General features: G+C 45.8%; 1 protein-coding gene across 4 annotated transcripts in view; it reads right to left on the bottom strand.

Annotated features, from left to right (window-relative positions):
* TNFAIP8 (TNF alpha induced protein 8) overlaps positions 1-21,809 on the bottom strand; it is a 112,059-nt gene that overhangs the window by 13,466 nt on the left and 76,784 nt on the right. Inside the window, exon 1 of one of the 4 annotated variants that reach the window (XM_035727833.1) lies at positions 12,988-13,114. The exons of the other annotated variants lie outside the window; for them this stretch is intronic. The gene's annotated coding sequence lies outside the window, so the exon portion shown is untranslated. Of the gene's footprint in view, positions 1-12,987; positions 13,115-21,809 lie in introns of those variants that run through there. 4 annotated transcript variants of the gene reach the window in all.

The following is a 21,809-nucleotide window of genomic DNA, read 5'->3' as shown; positions in this document are numbered from 1 at the left end:
AAGCTGGGTTTATTTACACATTTTCTTGAGGGCATGAAACCTTTCCAGTATTGATAAAATCCAATCTTCTACCAGAATGTAGAGGAAAATCCTCTAAATAAACTCCATGATTTTCTTTTTTGTAAAGATTTACTTTTCCATTTTAGAGAGAGAGAAAGAGAGAGAGAGCACGAACGGGAGGAGGGGCAGAGAGAGAGAATCTCAAGCAGACTTTCCACTGCGCGTAGAGCCCAATGTAGGACTCGATCCCAGGACCCTGAGATCATGACCTGAGCCCAAACCAAGAGTTGGACGTTTAACCAACTGAGCCATCCAGGCACCCAAGCTCCATGATTTTCTCCACTTTTCCACCTCCCAAGTTCTCCTTGCTCTGTGAGAGGCGCTGGCTCCTGATGAATATTTATACACACGCAGCGCTTAGAAAACCAGTAACAGATTTTAAAACCCAGCACACAGGAGTGCAGTTTCATTACCGAATCAGCCCCTAAAACGGGCATCAGTAGTCAACATAGCCCTTCTCATCAGGTTGCTCCTGGTCAAATACTATGGACAATCAGACAATAAAATTGCAGCTGACATTTGTGTAAGACTCTAAAGTTTGCAAAATATTTTCCCTGTAGCACTTTTTATGTTTATGAAACTGTTCTGGTTTAGTCCTCTTATTGCTTAAGCCCAAAGCAACCAGATGGGAGAGCCAAGATTCAGAAGTTCTCATTGTTTATGAATTTTCTATCAAATGCCATGATGTTGCTAAGCCAGCTGTAGAATCCAGCTTCTTAAGAGCTTGTATGCTTCCCAGGAAAAAGCAACTCCTTGAATCAGAAAAAGAGAAGAAGCACAGGTCTTAACACAATAGAAAACTAAGAAAAGCTCTGCATCTACCCTCCCCCTCTCCCTCCATACCTGCCTCAAATAGTCGAGCTCATCCTTTAAAGTCAGCTACCCCTACCAGGAAGCTTTTCCAAATCCAGTGGCAGAACGATCTCTCCAAATCCAATGCAGGGAATAAATCTCTCCTTCTTTTAATGTGATTTTCTGCCTTGGGGTAGAGTTAAATTCCTATCTTATCATACTTGATTATGATTCTTGTCAACTGAGGGAGCATGTCTCTTCATCTTTGTATTTTTCAAATGTGCCCTCCAACTGGCAAGGAGTGAACTCCATGGAACTCATCAATATTTTTTACAGCAATTCATGAAGATGTGTCAGGAAATCAATTCAGTTTCACATATCTAATGCTTAACAAATAAATTTACTTGTACCGCATGGACAAAAACAGCCCTACCAAGGAGACATAAAATATTTTTTTGTTTTAAAGGAGAGGAATCTACAAAAAAAGACATGCATTTTCCTTTTCTGTCTCCTCCGTCCTTTGCCAAAACATACAGAATAACCAGCCACTTTTGTTTGGAAAAGGAACCATATTTAGCTAACTCAATCCCTACAGCAAATGTTCTGGAATCTTCCATGCAAATATCCCAAACCCATCTGTTTGAGTATTTTAGGAGGAGTAACCTCCTGGCCGCAGCTTGGGCATTTCTCAAATATGCATCTTGGCCCAACCTCCCAACATTCTTGTCAAAACTTTTCCCCAATAATTGTATTAAACGGTTAAGCTAGTGAAGCATTTTATAGCCACGTCAGTGTCCTCGAGGCTAGATCCCATTGATGGTAAGCCAACGGTGAGACGAGATTTGCTGGACCTAAAAGTGAACCATCTCATTCCAAGTATCAAGATACACTGAAGCTCTGAAATTCTTGGATAAGACCCTGACACAGCCCCAGAGGTTTCCAGAAGCAGTGATGCTTATTGCTAGGTACTTCCAGCTTGGCACTTAGCTCTCTGTGAAGAACTTTCTACCTTTCTTTCTAACCTTTTCTCCTCTGCTCCTCTGTGTTTCTGATTTTCTTTGAACAATCATACAATCTGACCTAAATAGGCCCACATTCCCACATGGCAACAGTGGTCTTGAGGTGAACCGTGGCTGTCTCCTTGAGAAGGAGACCACCCTTCCCAGTGTACCACAGGACCTCCCTGGTCATCCTCACATGCGCATATTCATCTCCCACGCTCTCTAGCCATTTGCATGGACGACTCCTTCCTTTACAGAAATAAAGGTAACTATATGTCAGAGCCAACCTATAGAACGCCTACTGGTTCTTCAGGAATTAGAAATTCTGCCCAGCTGTGTAACTGAATGTCAGACACTGAAGGACCTGTCTACATCCTACAGATTTTAGAAAGAATTTAAATAGAAATTATGGATAGCCAGCGATTATCTTAGGACGGTTTGTCGGGGGAAATGGTGGGAAGCTTAAGAGCAATGATGACTTGTTTTCACAACACTTGTTCTGTAGTCACTCACTTCAGGAAGCTACAATTGCACACCAAGATCTCTCCCTTTTATCTATAGAATGTGCTAACTGGGTCACAGACAGGAGGGGGATTTGCCACATTTATCAATGTCCTAAGAGAAAGCTGAATGTGGATTTTCCATACCAGTTTGGGGCTCTCCACAGAAAACAGACTTTTAGCAGAAAAGCCTTCTCCACTCATTGATTCATTCTTTTATTCAACACACTTTATGGAGCACCTACGGTGTGCTCTCAGGAAAGAGCGTGCTCTCAAGAAGCACAGATTCTAGTATAGGAAGACCTAAGATGGAAAATAACAAACATGTTATCAAAATGTCAAGTTATGACAGAGGCTAGAAGAAAACTAAGGTGTGTGTGTGTGTGTGTGTGTGTGTGTACCCACATGTGCTGGGGAGGGGTAGGGGGGTGGAGGTGGGAGGAAGCTAAGCTATTTTATCCAGGGTAGTCAGGGAAGGCCTTTCTGAAAAGGTGATATTTAAGCGGAGATGTGAAGGAAGCAAGGGGGAGCCATCTTGGGGGATATCTTATCCGTTCCCCTATGGTCCATCCCAAATAGCACCTCTTCTGTTAAGGCTTTCTTGACTAACCCAGTCAGAAATGTTCTCTCCCGTCTCTAATTCTTACTGCAAACTGCTTTATAGCGTATTTATTTGCTTCCATTTCCCCTGAAAGTTAAACACTTGGGATTGGTTATAATTTATTATTTATTCCTTGACGTAATAAATGCTCAATAAATCTTTATGATGTAACTGCTGGCTTTAAAAATTCCCAGGTCCTTTCAGGGGGAGGTGGGAAGAAAGATAGGAGAGGCGTGGGGAAAGCGATATTGCCTTTTTTGTAAGACAAAAGCAAAATATGAGACTATAAATGAATTATATTACTATTAATTAGGTATCATATCTCAAAGACCCTTACTAAGAAACAAACATTGCAATGTCAACCTGTGGAAAAAGTTTATTCTAAACGAGTCAATTCATAACTAAAGATAGGCATCTAAAACAATCATCTTTTGATAACATTTGGAACTGGTAAGGTTCATTAAACAACCCACACTCTGCAGAGATAATAAGATAAATCTGTTTTTACGATAGATGTTGCTTCTTAAGATAAAAAAAGGCCTATTTTTTAGAATAAATGTAAAAGAAACTGGAAATTTTGAAAAGCATGAACTCTCTTGCCTTTGCCAGTTTATTAAGAAAGAAAGAGTTGAGAATTAAGTTAGGATATATTGTAAAACTTTAAGTTCTCTATTTTACCCCTATTGAAATTGGCTAATTTAAAATTATATTTAGAATTAAAAATATTAAAGCTCCCTGAAAACCACAGAGACAAATAGTTACATTAAAATAATTATAATCCTTTGATGGTGATGACACATACTTGGTATATTAAACTCATTTTTCAGTTAAAGAAAATAACTAAAAAGACCATTATAGTCATTCTCTTGCAAGAACTAAAAAACGTTTCTCTAAATATATGAGCTTGCTGTCCTGGAGATGAATTACTTCCCTAATGGTAGATATTTGGGTAAAATAAACTTTGGCAAACAACATAACTTATCAATTTTACGACTGGTTGCCAACTAACAACAAAATAAATCACTTCTTTAAAATACTTTGGCCAGGCGCGCCTGGGTGGCGCAGTCAGTTAAACGACCGACTCTTGGTTTCAGCTCAAGTCTGATCTCTGGGTCATGAGATTGAGCCCCGCGTTGGGCTCCACACTCAGCAGGGTGTCTGCTTGAGGATTCTCGCTCCCTCTCCTGCTGCCCCTCACCCCTGTGTGCCCTCTCTCTCTCAAATACATAAATAAATTTTTAAAATATATTAAAAAAAATAAAATACTCTGGCCGTCCCAAACCTCTCGTAGCTTTTCCTTTTCATTCATACAGTTTGGTGCTCCAGAATTAAGGCTACCATTTCTCTTCTCGCCATGCCTCTCACCTGTCCTATTTTTAGAGATGCAAGAAGGCCTGGAGACCAGAGGTGAAAACACAGAGGCCCAAGGTCAACACAGGGTTATCAGGTTAACTCCCTTAACTCCCTGTCACCGGCTCCCCTGTGGAAAGGTGCTTTTTGTTGGGACTATCAAAAGTAGCAAAGAGTAATTCCTCTATTTAAAAAGGAGATTACATACTTTGGGCTGGTAACATGTTTTGGTTGGGTATCCATAATGTGGTTTTTTTTTTAAATTTTTTTATTATTAGTTTTTTAAAGATTTATCTATTTATTTATCAGAGAGAGCACGTGTGCACACAAGCAGGGGGAGGGGCAGAGGGAGAGGGAGAAGCAGGCTCCCCGGTGAGCAAGGGGCCCGATGTGGGACTCGATCCCAGGACCCCAGGATCATGGCCTGAGCCAAAGGCAGGCGCTTAACCTACTTTGCCACCCAGGCATCCCATGTTTTTCTTTTTAAAATTGAGATAAAATTCACAGAACATAATGCACCACCATTTTAAAAGTGTACAATTGAGTAATTTTCCTTATGTTCACAACATTGTGCAAACCATCATCACTATCTCCTTCCAGAACATTTTCATCACCCCCAAAGTGGGCCCTCATAATGTTTTAATTTTTTTTTTTTTGCAATTTGTGAAAAACACGTTAAAGTTGGGAGCGTTGACCTAAAAATTCACATTTCCAGCTTCTCAAGAAAAACCTGACCTTCTGACAACATTGGGGGTGGTGGCGCGATGCGGGGAGAAACTGGCCCTCCAGTTCATCACCTGGCCAGGAAATTACCCAAGGCATGTGAGCTAGCCACCCCTGCTTTAAATGATCAGGGACTTAAGTCATTCTGAATCACTCTCCAGAGAGCCTTGGGTGTGACTCCAGCAGCTGAGCAAGAAGGTTTCCTAGCTCTGACTCTCCAACGGTTCTATGGGTTCTAGCAACTTTTTTCTTTCTTTCTTTCTGAGAGAGAAAGCCAGAGCATGCAAGTGGGGGGGAAGGGAGAGAAGGAGAGGGAGAGAGAGAACCTCCAGCAGACTCCCTGCTGAGCACAGAGCCTAATGCAGGGCTCGATCCCAGGACCCTAAGATCATGACCTGAGCCGAAATCAAGAGTTGGCCGCTTAACCAACTGAGCCACGAAGGCATCCCCAGTAAGTTCTTCATTCGCCTTTTCCTCAATATGCCTTGCATTTCCCACCCCACAATATTTGCTGAAATCTCTCTTTTCACCTGGAAAGCCATCCCATACTTACCTGAGTGACATCCTCAACCTCTGTCCCTTGAGGACCACCTTCTCAACATGCTTTTGTTTTCCACTTACTATCGTATTTCATTTCCCTGTGATTACTTAATATATTTTTAAACAAATAATATTTTTTAAAAAGGAATTATATAGACTATGTGAATGGTAAGGTACTGCTCCCTTACATATATCATAATCATAAAAATAATTAAAATTTTTTAATTATAAAAATTAATTAGATGAGAAAAAAAACAACAAACCAATACTACTCATTTCTGGCCAAAAATCGTTGCCTGCGAAAGGCCATGAGCCCTGTGTCTACCTGCACGGTACAAAAGGAGGTGAGTCAGGATGAGTAAGGTAACAAAGGTCACAGAGCCTCAAACACAGACATTCCCTGTGGGTGATGCAAAGTATCCCAAGGAAACTGAAATGGACGGATCTTCCTGAAATATGACTGAAGATGATTTAACCCCATGCCTGGAGCCTCCTAAAATCATTCACCGTGCCATCACCAATGGAATCCGCACCATACTTTAGGAAACAAACACAGCCCCTCCCTCCCAAAGCTTCCTGCCAATGCTATCCATACTCAAGAGCTGTGCCCAACTATCTCACCACAGACAGCCCTTCCTCAACCTCTCTAACCCAGGCGTGGCATTCCCCTTGGGTGTACTTCTGTATGTGCAGGTCTAACAGCTCCCACATTGAAGACTGCTCAAGGCTACGGAACAGACCTTCCACAGCTGCAGATCCTTCTCCGGTCAAGGTTACCGGCACTAACTTACATCTGCTCAGATGCCAAGTGTATGCCTGTCTTCACACCCCTGGCAAGGAGAGCCTCGAAGTGATTTTTAAAAATCGTAAACTAGTTTCCTAAGTGAACTGAATAGTGTCCTAGTAGATAAAGTGTCCAGGATGGTGAAAGGCATGGGGATAAATGCCTGCATCTCTTTGTTCTTTCTTAAATTTGGCGGTATGATAAACATTGAATACAATGACTATCGGGGAAGTCATTCTTGGTGTGCTAAGTAAGAGCTATTCGGTTTAGGTCCCTTATTGTTTTAAAGGTTAGTAAGTGTGCCTAGCAGGCTGAGGGTGGGGAGGTGGGTAGTTAGGCTTTGTGTCTGGAGGGGGCAAAGGGGCTGAGCACCTTCTATGATGAGTCCAGGTGTTATGTGTGCCTGGGAATAACCAGTTCGCACTACCAGAGTCAACGTGGTAAAGAGACAAAGGACAAAGATCACCATTAGCAAATAAAAGCAGAGTTAACTAACCTCACATTTAAAAAAATATGAAAAACAACTTATGATGGTCAAATTGTACTTTTATGGTATCTAGAATGATTTTCTAAACATTGAAGGCCTTATAAGACCTGCTGAAGTTCAGTTGATAAGGCTACGAATGTAATTTTCCTGACTTAAATGATTAGCCGGGTTTGTGGTCATATCTTTGGGAAATATTACTGATCATATCAAGCAGTTATTTTATAATAAGTTCTTCATAAGTAACAGAACCTCCAATTAAAACTTTGTATCTAAGGAGAAGGACAACCTCCCTGACTGAAATTTTCTTATTTACATGATTTCTAATATTCTCCCTGCTGCAAAAGGCAGCAGATAGCTTAGAAAAACAATAATGAATTTACCTCCAAGCTGTGAGACAATGTATATTATAAAGAGTACATGCTGAGGAAAAAGATGAATCAAGTCTTTAGACGTATGATTGGGGTCAGTTTCTAAATCTGAAAATTTACCCTAACACCAAATGGTTTGCCCCTTGAACTCATCTCCTCTCAACTCCTGTTGATTTTCCATTTATGCCATTCAGTCCATGCTCCTGCTTTGAAAAGGATGGTGGGGCACCTGGGTGGCTCAGTTGGTTAAGCGACTGCCTTCGGCTCAGGTCATGATCCTGGAGTCCCGGGATCGAGTCCCACATCGGGCTCCCTGCTCAGCAGGAAGTCTGCTTCTCCCTCTGACCCTCTTCCCTCTCCTGCTTTCTATCTCTCATTCTCTCTCTCTCTCTCTAATAAATAAATAAAATCTTTAAAGAAAAAAAATTCTCTGAAAAGGATGGTGAGTAGAGTTAATGGATTTGGGGAAAAAAAAAAAGAGGAGGGCGCTTTTTCTCTTACGTTTTCGGCATCTATCTTTAATGCCATTTGTTGAACTTGGAATGAAGGAAACAGATGTTACTGTTGGACATAAATGTCGTCTCACACAGTATTTTTAAGTTGTCAGCTGTACAGCTGGGCTTTATATAGGCAAAGCGAACAAGTGCTTCTCTGTACCTTTATTTCCCCAAAACATACAAATGCAAAAATGCCAGAACTCCACCCACATTCCAAGGCAGGGCACATTCTACAGCAAATACCCAAAATGAATTCTGCTGTATTTTCCCTGCTGGTGAATCAAAATGAAAATTAAAAAAAACAATTTTTTTTTCAGTACGTCCTACAGAATAAAATAAAACCATTTGACACGTTGCCCCCACCAAAATACAGAAACTATGTTTAAATGTATAGAGATTCTAGCTAACATCAAAAGGAATTTAATTCCCAGGGAGCCTGGGTGGCTCAGTTGTTAAGTGTCTGCCTTCGGCTCAGGTCATGATCCCGGGGTCCTGGGATCGAGCCCAGCATCAGGCTCCCTGCTCGGCGGGAAGCCTGCTTCTCCCTCTCCCACTCCCCCTGCTTGTGTTCCTGCTCTTGCTGTGTCTCTGTCAAATAAATAAATAAATAAAAATATCTTTTAAAAAAGGAATTTAATTCTTGAATAGCAAGTGTCTAGGATCTATGAGTATGTTTCTTCCATTAAATTGGTACCATCACAAAAGAGAACCATCTTAGATACAGGCAAAAAAAAAAAAAAAAAAAAAAAAAAAAAAAGCTATAGAATTCTTGGATTAAGATTCCAGGTCCCAAAAATAGGCCTTCATAATATCTCAGCTTTCTGAGGTCTTAAGGGCATCTAACAAAATATGGAGGAGTCAGGGGTTGAGTCATCTTTTCTTGAACTGACTTCTGGCTCATTGCATTTTGAGGGAGCATAAAGAACCTGAAATATTTTAATACATATTTTAAAAAATCATTAGGGGTACTGAGGAGAAGCCTGGAACTCTGCTTGGAGGCTGGTGTTGAATCAGAAGAGGTCTTGGTAATAGCCTTGTCTTTTTCCCTAGGCTCAGTGCAAAATGGCAGTCCAATCCTAGAAAGACCACAGCTCTGGTCTCAGAGGCAAGATTTTTTTTCATGCACGATTCAGATCATTTTGACCAGTAGCTTCCCTTTATCACTCATTATCTGACAGAACTTCAAGGCGTAGATGTTGATGGTTTAAAGCAAGCTGGGGCTTTTAATCTGCTGTCAAAGTCCGATAAAGCCCATTTCTCATCTTCTGGGTATAAACTAACAAATGAAAGCTGGAATTTTAGTTGTTTAAAGCATTAAATCAGGTTTAAAGGCCTACTTTACTCAGCCTAAAGAATCTTACATATGAATTTACCTACTCTTTCCCTGTCTCCCAATCAAGTAACAGCTTTCTCTTCTCCTAAAAGTTGCTTTTTATTTTAAAGTAGACTTAGGAGTAATAAGCTTCTCTGGGCTGATCTACGTCCCAGTGCCTGGAACCCAGGAAAAACCCCACAGGCACACAATTCTAATGAACTGAAACAGAAAGATGCTTCTGTGGCAAAACAAACAAACAAACAAAAAAACAGTGGGGAAAAAAAAAGCAGACATTTCAAACACCAAGGGTTGCCTAAACCACTCCCTTTTCCAGCGACCCAGAAGTGTTTTAATAATAAAGCCCATCTGACCCAAATTTGAAAGACAACTCTCCAGTTACCATCACTTTTCCAACAGAGTAAGAAATTCCCCTGTTATGGCCTCCAACAGCCTGAACTGACCTGGTCTGGTTAAGCCTTCTCATGGGTCTACGCTGAGCTTAGGCCTGACCACTGTGATTCAAAATACCTGCTAGGAAACTGAACATCTCTCACACGGCCTCAAAGGGAACCAGCAAGAAGAAGGGCCGACCAGGCCTTCTTAAATGCCCCCGAACATGCACCATCCACTCTGAACGTCCATCTTGCTTTTATCTGGCTGCTGGAACCATGTATGGCCCAACTACTTACTGAGTACAACGCTGTCCTGTACCTAAAAATCAGGCAGCAAGGACAAATGATGGATCATCATCAATGTTTGGATGATCCACGAATCTCCTGAGAACAGCAGAGATTTTTAATGTTGCAAAATATTTTACCCCTGGACCATATGTCTATTCTCACACTCCGTTAGTCATCAAGCATTTTCTGTTTGCCTACAATGTGCCCACCCATCATAAAGACTAGAAGAGTCTTTCTACTACATGAGTCTCGATTACTACAAAGGTAGAGGAAATGAACATTTTCGATGAAGGGAATCGTTTTATTCGATGAAAAACTGGCTTGTATAAACACTTCCCTTTTCTTCTTGAAAGCATCCTACTAGAAAAGGTAGAGGGTATTTGAGGCACAAATACAGGAATCCTGTACTTTTTTTTTTTTTAAATCTTTTTATATTGTATTCAGATAGTTTTTTTTTTTTAAAGATTTTATTTATTTATTTGAGAGAGAGAGAACGAGAGATAGAGAGCATGAGAGGGAAGAGGGTCAGAGGGAGAAGCAGACTCCCCGCTGAGCAGGGAGCCCGATGGGGGACTCGATCCCTGGACTCCAGGATCATGACCTGAGCCGAAGGCAGTCGCCCAACCAACTGAACCACCCAGGCGCCCCGGAATCCTGTACTTTCAAAAGACTAGATTTTTTTTCAAACTCTAACCCAAAGCATAGCAAAGGCTGTGGATTCTGTCCTGCCTCAGTCGTACTAACAGAGGAGGAGACAGTGAGGGGGAGGAATGGGGGAACAGGCATTTCAGAATCACAGCCACGTTCGACCCAAGTATGGTCATCACAACCCTGTTCTTTATGGGTTTGGGACTTATTTCTAAACTTGGCAAATGAAGCCTCATTGTCCCAAAGAATCATTACTGCCTTTACCCTAACCCAAACTAAAAACATTTGCATGCATTTTGTATTTTAAATCATCACTCCCGGGCCCACTTTCTTATTTGAAAATCAAAGAAGCTCGGAGACTAACACTTGGTCAGAGTTAAGGATTCAGAGAGAGAAACACTTTTTGTTGTTGCTACAGACACTCTCATCTCATAAATGCTGTGTCTAATTTAGCATTTCCACAAAATGCGATGGTGTTAAGAATGAAGACCCAAAAAAGGCTGCTCACGATAAGGAAGAAAGGAGAGAAAAATATATATATATTTCCATTAAGGGAGGGAAAATTATGTTATTTAGGGAGACAGCAAGAAAAACTAAAACACGAAGCTATCTGTAAAATCCTAAAACGATAGCTGTAGGCAACAAGATGCCAAAAAACCTTTCAGTATCTGCCGAAATGGTACAGTTCTTCCAGAGCAGCTAAGGAGATTCACATTCTCACTCCTTTAAGCTGAAGCTGGTACCTGGGCAGGTGACGATTATTTCGCCGTTACGTACTTCAGGAGCGTTCAAAGGAGCTCAAGATAAAAGAGACAAGGAGAGAATCATGACTCTAGCCGATTCTCACGACAACTCACATCTCCTCTTATTTCATTAAAAACCAATGAGCCCCATAAAATAAGTTTCAGTCTGTCTAATAGAAAACGTCAGGTGAAGTGAGAGCACGGAAAAAACGAGAAAGTCGAGTGGCGGGCTTTGAGCTTCACGCTTCGCGGGGCTGTTGAAATGAGTGACAAAGGCCTATTCTGTCCAGAAATCCCCCACTTTATTTTTAAGCCTGGAAACTGGTTAGTCATATCTATACAGAACACTTCCTGTCCAGGGGCACGATGATGGCAACAAGCTGCCAAGTTTAGTAGCTGCCTACATTTCGTCAATTGAGTCATTCATGGAATAAAAAACAGCATCGAACATTAAAAAAAAAAAAAAACTGGCGAACTGAAACTTTTAAAAGATAGACAATGAACACAGGTTTGACTGTGTCACAGAATCGAGATACATGGTGCCATGTAGCAAGGAAAAAAAAAAGAAAGAAAGAAAGAAAGACAGCAACAGAACTATGACTCTACGAGACTATTTGCTGGTAGTTTCTGGGCTGTTCTAGCACCACCACCAAAGGTAACACTTCTCCCACTCCTGCCCTTTAGATTCATGGTGCAATCGATAGCCCACATGTCCATTTACAAAAACATCTGAAGACTGCAGACTCTCTCAAGGAACCAAGCAACAGCAACCTCATCAATATATTCCTTTTTTCTCTCAGTACAGTCTAATGATATCTGAAAGGAAGGGCTGCCGGAGAAGTTTACAAAAACAAGATGGCAGAGGAGGACTAATATGCAAATCAGGACCAGAAACTTTCTTGACGGGTCTAATGCCATAACGTGACATTTAAGAACGTGGGTTTGGGAAAGAGGAAAAAATAAGGATGGTCAAGAAGGACCTTATCCCCGGCCACCCTGATCTCCCAACAGCAATTATAATTTTCCTCTGATTAACCCTTATGCATGTTGCCACAAGCCAGCTGAAGTTACAGGGCCTAGAAACACAAGGAGCTGCTCCCCTCCCCTGAGCCAGAACCCCAGGCACAGAGGGGGGCAACCCCAAAGCATGCTGGGACCGAGGGCAAAGGCAGGAATGTCAAGAAGTCACCCCTGTGCTTCTGGGGTTATCAGTCTGACCATCAAGTCAGCTGTGGCCAAGTGAGCCAAATAATCTAAACCAGTCCTACCCATAAAAACCCTCGTTCTGAAATCCTCCGGTGAGCCTGCTTCCCATCAGCCTTGTGAGTTGGCCGACCGCCGCCCCCCTCCCGCCTCCCGCCCCCCGCCCCCCGCCCCCCGCCCCCCGGACTGAGGGGTTGACGGCTCTCTGCTCCTCCAACAGCCACTCACCAAAAGGCCCGCCGGCCTTCCAGGAAAATGGATGGCACGGTAACAGCAGGCAGCTTTGAAATGGTTCCCGCAGGCTGCCTTGACTGCCCTTTGCTAATCCATCATCTGCCCTTCGCAAGCTTTTTGGGGAAATCGTTTTTATAACCCAGCAAGAGTGTCCCTAGAAATCCAAGCCAACACAACACAGCCCTGGCTTCGGACGGGCCCCCAATTTAGCAGCTGGAAAGGCAGCTGCATTCCTCACTGTCATGTCCTCGTTTACGGGCCCGGCATGAATGCCACCCACCCGGGGAGAACGGCAGAGCTTGTGGGTCCTCCACACGCCACTGTTTCCCCGGCCTCCAGGCCTCCAAGTTGGCCTCGTTCTGGGGAGAGGGGGGAGGCTCACCCTCACAGCGACTGTGAACTCAGACCAAAGAGACCGCTGAAACAGCGTACCCCATGATCTCCGGTACACGGCTGCTCACCTCTCTCCTTTGGCCCGAGTTTTTGTTTCTTCTTCTTTTTCTTTCTTTTTTTTTATTCCAGAGTTACTCCCTTGCTCCTCCCTTCCCGCCTCTTCACTCGCCTACCCCTTCCCTGGGAGGCTCTGCATCAGGCCCGGATCCCACCCTGCGACCCCCACCCCCGCCCGCCCCACACCGCTCCCATTCACCATTTCTTCCTCATTGTTCCCATGAAATTGGGAAATCTGCCCAATGGCCACTCCCTCCCCGATCCTTGCTCTTCTGGTTTTCCAGCAGCCTTCTCCTTCCCGCACAGTAGGTACTCTTAACTCCTTGAAAACTCCCCCAACAGACTCCTTGATCATCTCCTTTCTCCAGAAAACGGGAGTCCAACGTTTAGGGGTAGACTTGGCGACCCTGGGGAAAGGTCTCATTTTTCATTCCAGTTATTTCGCAACTGGCTGCATTTTCATTTTAACCCTCAAGAGGTGAAATGGTGTTATAAGCCCTTTAGGATCAGGAGAACAGTCAGGGCATTAGTATTTTACTTTTATCAAATAACTTCACAGAAGGAAAAAAGTCCCTTGGGACGAGCCCACCCTTCCACGCTTTCTACAGAATGTGAAATGGAGACTCTGTCAGGTGAATATGGTAGGCAGGCCCCGGACGCGCTCTGTCTTTGGGTGTCATTATAAGCCTCCTTATTCACACAGCGCCTGCTGAGGGAGGCTGTCTCGTCAGACACAAGCCTTCTCTCGGGGGCTCTCAGAGGGGACGAGCATATTTCCACCACTGTGACAACTGCCGGCCACCTCAGGAGAAACACAAAAGTTTCTCAGCGTGGCTCAACTAACGAGTGCGGCCCAAATCCTATTTACCCTGTCTAAGACTAAAGCCCGAAGAGTTCCCGTTCGTCTGTCAAATCTAGGGTGGCCCTGGCAAACACATCAGCAGTCTCTTGACGTGCCCTCAGGGAGACAAGACACAGGGTTGGGCAGGCAGGGGAGAGGACGGGAAGGTGAAGGGGAGGCGTCGAAGACTTGAAGGCGTGCACCAGTGGAGATGCTGAACGTCCCCCTTCCTCAGGAGACCGGGCACCCGCTCCCAGCTGGGGCGGCCAGCCTGCGCCCCACACGCCTGCCCTCATTCCTACTCGGCATCGGCTGGGTGCTCACGATGTGTTCTCATCCCTTAGCGGATGAGATCTTAGGCTCCCAGCTCTGCTGAGGCCCCAAAGAGAAGGCGGCAAAGCAATCGTTTTCAGGACGTCTCCTTAGACATCGCTGTCACTGTCCCTGCTGGCTCTCATCCTCCTGGCTCCCAAAGCCTGGTCCTCTCCTTGTCTCCGTCCTGCCTCTTGAGCTACTCCTCATCTGTTTCTTTTACAGGTTGCATTTACCTCTTTCCTTTGTCAAAGGTGGGTGTTCTCAGAGGCGAACCCCAGGGCTCAGACCCCATCTCCCTTTAGCATTTCCCTGAGAGATCAACTCTCCTCTTCTGGTTGGATATTCACACACTGCTGCCCAGGCTCCTTTACTCGGGCTCAGTCCTGCCCTCCAGACCAACCCGTGGCTCTTACCAGCTTGGTATTCCTAAAACACTCCATTGCACCTGCCCTCTTCCAGCTTGAACCCTCTCCCCGCCCCAGTTCCCGTACAGTAATCCTGTTTCCCTCCTAGGAGGGATCTTGGGCATGCTTCAGTCTACCATCATGCCTGCACTTTCCTAACGAGGAAGCTGAAGTTCAGAGACGCTGATCAGTGACTGAAGGCTGCACAGACAACCAAGGGCAAGGTCAGGAGTAGAAGTGGTGTCCTGACTCCTGGAGCCTTGTCTGTTACTCAGTGTCCCTCTGGGCAGCCCGGCCTCTACTCTGGCCCCGTGTACTGCTGCAACATGGCCCACCAATGCCTTCCAGTTCATGAGCCCTCCACTACACCCTGCTGTAAACCTCCTTCCTTCAGTATCCTCGCCTCTCCTCCTGCCCAAAGGGCGCAGCTGAAGTCCTAGCTAACTCCTCTGTGAAGTCACTGCTGATGATGTGTGGTGAATACTCATCCTTGTGCAGTACTCATCCTAAGCTCCCCGTCATGTATGCTCTCCTATAAATGCACATGTGCTGTGTAGGATCCCTGACCCAAAGTCCTTTGAGGGCAATGCCCTCTACACACACACACACACACACACACACACACACACACACACACACACACACACACACACACACACATCTCTGCTACCCTAGGCCCCACAGAGGAAGTTCTAACTCAGTCAACATTTGTTGCTATTAGTCTTGGAGGCCCAGTGATGACAGACAGAGGCTGACTCTGGAAGCAGGATTCTACTGGACTGTCCATGGCACACGGAACAGCCTGTGCTTCCGGGGACACCTCTGGTCCCCAGCTCCTCAGTCTAGTTGAGGGAGCCAACAGCAAAACACAAAAACCTGGGCCAGGGGAGCTGGCATCAAGCAGAGGGGACATGTCACTCTGGAAGGAGAGTTCATGAGCCGCTCATTCTCCTCTTGACAGTCAACCAGGACTTGGCCAATGAGGCTCCAGGAGCCCAAAGCTGTCATGGTCATTCAGGGCCTTCTGCTTAGTGACCTCTTTGCTCCACCGTTTCCTTGGGAGAAACTCTGCTCCCGCTTCTTTACAAAATTAAATCTGGTCACTGCAAACCTGGAGAGTGTACTCCCACGTCAGCGCGCAGACGATCCTACACACGCAAACACCAAACCCCCAGCCATCTTCAAAACCATAAATACTGCAAAGTACCACCTAATAATGCCACAGGCTTTGCAGAGTCTTACAGATCCCCCAGAGCAGCACCCCAGACATTTACTGCCCACTCAGCTGTCACTCACTCAGGACGCACTAACTCTTCTTCAAGGATCTTAAGCTCTAAGAACTGAGATTTAAGTAACTGCTCTTTCAGGTTTCCTGGTCAGCGGCAGGGGGGCGGGGGGGGGGGAGCAGTGGGTGGATTCCCAGAACCCACCAGGCCCGCGGGGCTCTGGGGTGCCCATGTGGTACTGCGACCACACTTCTGGTGTCTGAACACTTCCCACCCACACACAGGCACACGTTCTCCCCAAGGAAGAGCTCCCCTGTGCAACCAGCACCCTCCACAGCTAACTTTCCTTGATGATGTTCTTCTCAAAGGAATGAAAACAAATGAGCTCACTGCTTAATTGCCTCTCCCTTGGTCTCCCACTTTCTAAGCCAGGGACTGACTAGGAACTACTTGCGGAGCTAATAAATCTTATCTCACGATGCCCCCTCGTTGTCCTCACCTGCGTTCCACTTAGGAGAAGGGGAAATAGGAAACCTCCAGGTGTTTGACCACTCCCCTTTGGTTTTGTAAATTCCACCCCCAAATCTGGTGAATGGAGCCTATACAAACAAATGCGGTCTGTCCTGCCTTAGAGAGATCTCATGCACAAATCCAGGATGCGAAAACCTGGGACGGCAAAACTTCTTGTTTGCCCAAAAGGCATGAGGGTGGGGGCGTCAAGAGGGCCTGGACTTCACCTCTCTGGGCCTCAGTTCTGCACCTCTCTTTTTTTTTTAAGATTTTATTTATTTATTTGACAGAGAGAGCGAGTGAGGGTGCACAAGCAGGGGGAGCAGCAGGGGGGAGAGGGAGAAGCAGACACCCCACTGAGCAAGGAGCCGGATGTGGGGCTTGATCCCAGGACCCTGGGATCATGACCTGAGCCACAGGGACGCTTAACCAACTGAGCCGCCTGGTGCCCCTGCATTTCTTAAAATTAGAGGTAAGATAAAAGAGCGTGCAAAGTTGCTTTTAACTCTAAACCGTGGTGATTCTAGCTTGTGTTTGTAGGAGAATCATTCTAATTACAAAGTCTTCTTACTGCAGATCTTCCTGAAATATTACAGATAGGCATAATGAGTCGATTTCTTTAACATTCAGCTCACACTATCGTTTTAGGCACAACCCACTAAATGAAGAGAGGTACACAACCACGCTCACCTCCTTCTTTTCCAGGTTGTCAGCATCTTCCTCGCACAGACGGAAATGTTGACAAATTAACTATTTGCGGCAGATCTAGGGACTCTGCATTATTCTGAAGTGAAATCCCCGGGGCCTGAGATTTTTCTGGCCCACTTCATGCTCTTTCACCTGCCCACTTTTTGGCTACTTCTTGGATTACCAACAACCGGGAACAGGGAACTTAATCGTCTGTGTTACCCTGATTGTTCCCTGGCATCATAATTTGGGGACAAGAAAGGCGTGAGGCACACTCAGTCTGATGAAACTCTCAGAAGTGAGGAAGAAAAAGGCCCAAATGTCCTGAAGCTGACAGAGCTGGGGGGTGTGGGGCGGTCATCAGTGATGTCCACTGCACAAGAGACAGCGTGACGTGGATCTCAAAATGGATTTTCCACTTTTAGTCCTTGGGAGCACACCGCACTCCAAGGCTAATGACTACATAAAAGGAAGCAGAATCACATCAAAGTCCAGTGTTTGGGGGCATATGCTGTACCTTTTACATTATACATGACATCAAGGTCAGCTAGCTGCACCCAGGGCGATGCATTTCGTCAGAGCCTTTCCTCTTCATTGCCTCTGCAAAGCCAGGGTGGGCGCAGGGAGGGGTGAGCGGACAGAACTAGTACAGTGATGCTGGCCGCTCAGAAATGTGAGCCCCCCCCTTTTCCCATGGGTGCTTGGGTGCCTCCCACTGGAGTGGGCGCCAGGCACCTCCTACCAGCCCTGCGGGGCTCCCAGATCCTCTCACCAGGCAAGAAGGATCACTCAAGCCTCACTACCTCCGCCCCCGAGGGGCACATGAAGAGCCAAGGCGCGGACTCTCCACTTTCTCCTCCAAACACCTGGTCTCTCCACTCCTGGTTTCTCAAACTGGGGTACAAACAGGCACAAGACCACAGAGAGCATCCTCCTGAGTGCCAGGCTTGAAGACAGGGGGCGGTTAGCACCACAGAGCCTCCATTCAAATCCTGGTTCCACTTTTTCTAGCTGTGTGATTTTAGGCACAGTTTTTAACCTCTCTGAACGTCCGATCTCTTTACTGTTTTGTGGAGTCGACACAACAGGTTATTATACAAGGATGAAATGGGATAATATACATAATCCTATGCTTTAGCACCATGCCTCGCACAGGGAAGAGCTCAATACGTTTTAGTTCCAAAACTGCATCTTCAGTCTTGAAGGCAAGTCACTGCCAGCCCTGACCCTAGAGATCAAAGACACACGCTTGTTTTGACTCTACCAGTAAGAGTGGAGAATTTAAGAAACCCTAAATAGGTTGGTCCTTTAGGTTGGGAAGGCACTCTAGAAACCGGAAGAAGTGTTCAAAGGTTTTCATCATATGACATAATCTCATTTTAATCGATGAATTTGACAATGCTTTATTAGGCTCTCTTCTAGGAGAGGCCCTAGGTCAGCCACGGGGGCTTCAGGAAATAAAACATGCACAAACCTTGCTCTCAGAAGGCTCATAATAAAGTGGAGGCAAAGGAAAAGGAAATTAATAACAGTAATACGTGAAAAGATGGTACAATGGAGGGAAGTTTAGGGTGTTAGGGAAAATGCCCTGAAGAAGCATCTACTCCAAACTGGGTCTGGGTGGAAATAACACCGACATGAGGGTGAACCCACAGAGGAAACAGCATTTGATGAGGGAACAAGGGAGCATGTGAGCGGGCAACACCAAGGCAACACCAAGGCTGGACAGGACAAGCCCAGTGGGGCAGTAGATATTTGTTGTTGTTTGGTGATTTCACGTCGGAACCCCCTTCCTGTTTCTGGAGGAGCCCTCGTTTTGCAAGATGTGGTAGGAGTTAGACCCCTCTTTCCCACTCCCAAAGCCAGAAGCAGACGTTCCCTCACTCCCCAGGGGCAGCAAGGGGCAGGTGCACGATCTCACACTGACCAATCCGACAACCTCATTTCAGGGATTTCTGAATGCGGAGGATGACCAAAAGATACTGAGCCACATCCCGAGGCCTAGGAGTGACAAAACTGAAAAATACAGCAGAGGCGACGGCTGCGGTGAGGTCCTAACCAGGCAATCCTGGGGTACGGCCTCAGCTCCATCTCCTGATGCATTTCAGGGGCCCATTCTCAGCCTTTCCGTGGACTTGTGAACTCTGCCATGTGCTTCCAATAAATTCCTCTGCTTATGAGAGCAGGAGTCAGTTTCCACTTCTTAGAGCCAAGAGCCCTGATGACAGAGCCGGTTACTGCAACCGTCAGGGTACGGACGCTGAGGGCCTGGCCCAAGGCAGGGACACGGGAGAAGAGAAAGAGATGCATCTAACAGATAATGAGGAGGATGAAGTACCAGGTGGAAGATGAAGATAACCGAGGGGGCAGGGTCGAGGACCCCTTGCAGATGTGGAGTCTGGAAGCCAAAAAGAGAGCAATGGTAATCAGGGGAAAGACAAAAGGCAGATCAGATCCGCGAAGAGGAAGAAATGATGGGCTCCACCCAGACCTGCTGCGCGTGAGGCTCCTGTGTGACACTCAAAAGCGTGGTGTGTACCAGGCTCTTCGCAGAAGAGCCCGGGCTGGAGGTCCGGGAGATTAGACAGAAAACAGCTAGAAAAAGGAAAGGAGGGCCAGACAGGACAAAATACGAACGCTGGGTCCCTGGTGATTCTGGCGGTTTCCATGGAATGGTGGAGAAAAAGACAGACTTCGGTGGGATGAGGGATGACAAAGATTGAGAAGGTAGGGACTGTGGGATAAAAAAAATTTTTTAAAGATTTTATTTATTTGTCAGAGAGAGAGAGAGAGCAAGCGAGCGAGCGCACGAGCAGGGGGAATGGCAGGCAGAGGGAGAAGCAAGCTCCCTGCTGAGCATGGGGCCTGATGGAGGACTCGATCCCAGGACCCTGAGAGCATGACCAGAGCTGAAGGCAGATGCTTAACGGACTGAGCCACCCAGGCGCCCCTCATTTTATAAGTAGGCAATGATCACCTCTTACCACGCCCAGTGGGGGAAGAAAACAGCCATGGTCTTGACCTCAAGAGCTTGTGTTCTGGAGAAGAGATGGTGAACATGGTCAGCAAGTGCAAGAATGGGTGGTGCTGAGAGAGGTCAATCGGGGGTTCTCATTCAGGCTGGAGGTTCAGAGAAAGCCCCTCCGAGGAACTGAGAAGGGGGTCAGGTGGCGAGAAGGCTAATTCGGGCAGGAGAACCAGCAAGTGCAAACACTTTCAAGTAGGGAGCTGAAAGAAGGGGACCAAGAAAGCCGTGGGGCCCACGGGTGGGTGAGGAGCCCCAGGTGGAAGGAGCGGCCACCCGCAGAGGGAAGGACCCCTGCTCCACAGACACCAGGAGGGAGGGTGTGGGTGAAGGCGGGTCTGTCACCCTGGGAGCAGGGAGTCGAGGGCGCTGTCTAAAGGCTGCTGTTTTCTTTGTGAAATAGCACAAACCAGGATTTGAATGGAGGGGGCAGGAGAGAATCTGGCTGAGAGGTGGGGGGGGGAGGGAGGGGGGATGGGATGTTATTATGGGCCACAGAGGAGGAGCCGAGCTCACTCACCTCTCAACCCTTACTTCTTCCCAAGTCCCCACACAGCAACCCCTCCCTCCCAATGGCTTTCTCACGTCCTGAAACCAGCACTGTAAGAAGGGGGACAAAGGAGCCCTGGATCCCTTGATGCTTAGCACTAGAAAGGTCCTCAGAGACCTTAGCTTCCATTCATTTTTTTTCCCTATTTCATAATTAAGTACTTTACGCAACAGGATGCCAATAAATTTGAAGAATGTGGCCATCAACCTATCTCCTCAGGAAGCCCCCGTCCACTGGAAACCGTTGACAGCCTCCTTCCCATGACCTTCCCCTTTTTAACACACTGGGTTTATCCCTTCATTTCTCTTGCTCTCTCAGTCACATCACGCCCGGCTATCTTAAATTCATTCCACTTTTAATAAAGCGAGGCCTGGATTACCTCTCTCTGTTTCATGCTCAAGCACAATCACCTATGCATTTGTCAGCAGGCAAAATTAAACCAATTCTCTAGGAGGTGGCCCTAGACTAGGATGGAGGTTCAGCCTTCCTGGCACAGAGTCAAGTATGTTCTAAGCTACGATGGCTTTAACAATATCCCTAGTCATTTGCTTCCACATTCACTCACATCCACAAATCTGCTGGAGTCCAAGGACTTCTGAATCGACTTGCTATTTTTTTCAGATTTAACCCCAAAGAAAGCATACTAGTCCCTCACTGTGGCTCAGAATGATGACTTAAAAGTACCCCTCCCCATTACAGCCAATCAGCACAAAGCATCAGAAGGCAATTTTCTTGCAATGGAGACATTGTGAAGAGTTTGTGGTGATCTCACACTAAATGGGATACTGAAGTCCATCAGGAGGAAAAAGAAAAAAAAAAGGAGGGGGGGGAAAGGATTAGTAAGGATAGAGAAGATAATAAAAAATAATTTACACCGCGTGGCTCTTTTCATAGACTTCTGAGAGGTAGTAGCCAAACAGAAGGTTCTAGATCACAGCTAATACCCAGTCTTACAAGAACTGCCCAGGAAAATGGACACACACACACACACACACACACCCTTTACTTCCAGGCAGAAGTTGCAATGATTCTATTAATAAGTATTCCTTCCATCTCTCTGAAGAGTTTTTCCATATTCTACCTTAACTGTCATCAATTTAAAACTCTAGCACCTCATATTCTTATTATTTTTTAAAAAAACCCGGGCTTTCTGTAAAAGGCTGAAGCCAGATAAACTGCTGCAGATCTGCAGAATGTAAATGATGGCGAGTGGAGGCAAGGTGAGGACAAGGTAGGAAGGGACCCTCGAGGGACCCCATCACACTCCAGTTCTTA

The sequence above is a fragment of the Zalophus californianus genome, chromosome 5 (assembly GCF_009762305.2).
Source record: "Zalophus californianus isolate mZalCal1 chromosome 5, mZalCal1.pri.v2, whole genome shotgun sequence".
Lineage (NCBI taxonomy): Eukaryota > Metazoa > Chordata > Mammalia > Carnivora > Otariidae > Zalophus > Zalophus californianus.
The sequence above is the reverse complement of the archived record's forward strand: the minus strand, read 5'-3'. Positions and strand labels throughout refer to the sequence as shown.